Below are 3,589 nucleotides of genomic sequence, written 5' to 3' on the forward strand. Positions count from 1 at the left end.
CTTTCTGATATTGATGTGTACCATTTTGGCTTATTTCCTTAAGGGTGTGAGTCAACCTAAACTGTGGGAAGACAAAGGACCTAAATTGTGGGTGCTTCCCTTCAGAGATGATTTGCATTTGCTTCCGGCAAGGCAGTGCCAATCCACTGGCACCACTTTAATCCCTTCTAGGTTCTGACTGAATATAGTTGTCTTTATTTGAGCCGCCTGACCTTGCTACTGTCTTAAGGTTTTTCTCTCCAGAGGTCATTTGCAGGCCATTTGCTTTTAGGGTAAAATCTACCTTCCAAGCTTCTTGCCTGATGCTTCCTGTTCCTTTCCTGCTTTTGTTTCAGCTCTTCTCCCCCCACTCTCCCCCCCCCCCCCCCCCCCGTGTTGTAAGGGTAGAGAGATAGGATTTTTCTCTTATATAGTAAAACCAAGCAATGATTACAAAGTCTGTTTTTTATGAAGTATATCTGTCCCACCATAGTGCAGAAGTACAAGTATATTTGGATTTATTTTTCCACCTTATTTTTTACTGCCCATGTTTCCCTTGTTCTGTGCTATGCTTCTTTCCTATCCTTATTCCTGTTCTGTCTTTGGATTGGATGTGTTTTCTACTTATTATGTTTTCCCTCTACTGATTTGAAATTTAATCATTCTAAGTACTTTGTATTACCTTTATAAATTTAACATCTAAAAATGGTAAATATCTATCTGTACCCTCTTTGCAAACATGAGGATGTTAAAATATATTAATTCTAATCAAATTCCTCCAGTTCTTTATTATTTAACCTACAAATTTGATATTATTAGTATTTTATATAGTCAGTGTTTAGGTTTGCCCACATGTTATTTAATTTTTTTGGCTCACCTTTTTTTCTTGCATCTCAGACATTCCTTCAAAGTAGAATTGTTTTTACTTCCTGAAATTATGTCTTTAGAACTGTGGATTTAGAATTCATTTTTCTTTTTTTTCTTTTTTCTTTTTTTTTAAATTAAATCTTTATTGTTCAGATTATTACATTTGTTCCTCTTTTTTCCCCCCATAACTCCCCTCCTCCCAGTTCCCGCCCCACCCTCCGCCCTCACTCCCCACCCCCTGTCCTCATCCATAGGTGCACGATTTTTGTCCAGTCTCTTCCCGAATCTCCCACACCCCTTTCCCCCCCAAGAATAGTCAGTCCATTCCTTTTCTATGTCCCTGATTCTATTATAATCACCAGTTCATTCTGTTCATCAGATTATTTATTCACTTGATTCTTAGATTCACTTGTTGATAGATGCATATTTGTTGTTCATAATTTGTATCTTTACCTTTTTCTTCCTCTTCCTCTTCTTAAAGGATACCTTTCAGCAATTCATATAATCCTGGTTTGGTGGTGATGAACTCCTTTAGCTTTTCCTTATCTGTGAAGCTCTTTATCTGACCTTCAATTCTGAATGATAGCTTTGCTGGATAAAGTAATCTTGGTTGTAGGTTCTTGGTATTCATCACTTTGAATATTTCTTGCCATTCCCTTCTGGCCTGCAAAGTTTCTGTTGAGAAATCAGCTGACAGTCGTATGGGTATTCCCTTGTATGTAACTGGGTTTCTTTCTCTTGCTGCTTTTAAGATTCTCTCTTTGTCTTTTGCTCTTGGCATTTTAATTATGATGTGTCTTGGTGTGGTCCTCTTTGGATTCCTTTTGTTTGGGGTTCTCCGAGCTTCTTGGACCTGTAAGTCCATTTCTTTCACCAGGTGGGGGAAGTTTTCTGTCATTATTTCTTCAAATAGGTATTCAATATCTTGGTCTCTCTCATCTTCTGGCACCCCTATAATTCTGATGTTGGTACGCTTGAAGCTGTCCCAGAGGCTCCTTACACTATCCTCGCATTTTTGGATTCTTTTTTCATTTTGCTTTTCCGGTTGGGTGTTTTTTGCTTCCTCGCATTTCAAATCATTGACTTGATTCTTGCGCTCCTCTGGTCTGCTGTCGGGAGTCTGTATAATATTCGTTATTTCAGTCCATGTATGCTTAATTTCTAGTTGGTTCCCCAATATAACATCGAGGGTCTCATTAGTTTTCTTGTAGATCTCATTAAGTTTATCGGCGGCTTCTAAACAGTTCTTGAGAGACCTTAAAAGTGTGGTTCTGAACTCTATATCTTCCATTGACAATTTTGTCCTGTTTCTTTGTCTCCGCATTTTGTTATGCTTCCTTGGTGCACCCCCTAGTGGTCTTTGTTCGAAGTCTTATAGTTAAACCTTGATTGTTGTAGCTAATCCCAGGGAGGGTTTGACCTCCAGGCCAAGTGGCTATGAGAATCAGCTGTGTCAGCAGTGAGAGAACTTCTGTCCTCTAGGGAGGTGCTAATCTAGCCTTTGCCTGAGGCTATCCGGCAAATGCCTCTGTGCAGGGCTTGGGCGGGTCGAACAGGATCAACAGGGTGGGCCGGAGAGAGCAGTTATGGCGGTTCTCAGTCCTGTCTCCAGGGGCTCTGCCTCTCTGAGTCCCAGCACCCGCTGCAAAGCTCAGAGAGAAAGCTGCACTCGCTCTGACCGAAGCCAGACAGTCCCGCTTCCCCCGTTTGAGTCTGGGTCCCTAAAGACTCGCCTGTATCTGGAGCTCAGAGTCTGCGACTCCCTCCGGATTGAAAACGCCAACCGCGCCCTCTGCCGCCAGCCCGCTCCGCGCACTCCGCACCTCAGTATTTCACTTCAGCACTGCGCCTCCTCTGAGTGTCCCTATGCGTTTCTCTTTCCTCCTAGTTGTAGGACTTCCACTCAGCCAGCGTTCCTGTGGTTCTGGGTGATGTCCCTTCCGTCTTTTAGTTTTACTTTTGAAGTAGTTGTTCAAAGCAGCAAACTCCGGCGTTAAGCTATACTGCCATCTTGGTTCTCCGGGTCTAGAATTCATTTTTCTTGAGCTGTTTTAAAATATTCACTTTTATCTTTGCAGTTTTTATTGTGTGTCTACCTACTGATATCTTTTTTTAAAAATATATTTTATTGATTTTTTACAGAGAGGAAGAGAGAGGGATAGAGAGTTAGAAACATCGATGAGCGAGAAACATTGATCAGCTGCCTCCTGCACACCCCCTACTGGGGATGTGCCTGCAGCCAACGTACACGCCCTTGACCAGAATTAAACCTGGGACCCTTGAGTCTGCAGGCCGACGCTCTATCCATTGAGCCAAACCAGTTGGGACGATTTCTTTTTATCATGTTTTTAACATATAGCTCACTAATGCTCTGTTCATTTTGCTTTCAGTTTTTATTTCCCTTTGGATAGATTTTATTGCTCTGTCTTCAGGTTCACTAAGTTTTCTTCATAGTATCTCATCTGTTATTTCTATTCAGTGTAATTTTCATGTCAGACATTTTTTTTTCTCTGGATACCTAATTGGGTTAATTTTTGTATCTTCTATGTTTCTATTTAATATGCTCAGTTTTTCTCTATCCTTGAATATATGGAATGTTAATCTTTTTAAAGTCTTTTTCTATAGCTCATTTGTGATTGTATTTCTATTGGTTTGTTTTTCTCTTTATTATGGGTCATATTTTTCTGCTCTATGCATGCTTGGTAATTTTTTAAATTGTATGAAAGGCATTGTTCATTTTTTT

The sequence above is a fragment of the Myotis daubentonii genome, chromosome 8 (assembly GCF_963259705.1).
Source record: "Myotis daubentonii chromosome 8, mMyoDau2.1, whole genome shotgun sequence".
Taxonomy (NCBI): Eukaryota; Metazoa; Chordata; class Mammalia; order Chiroptera; family Vespertilionidae; genus Myotis; species Myotis daubentonii.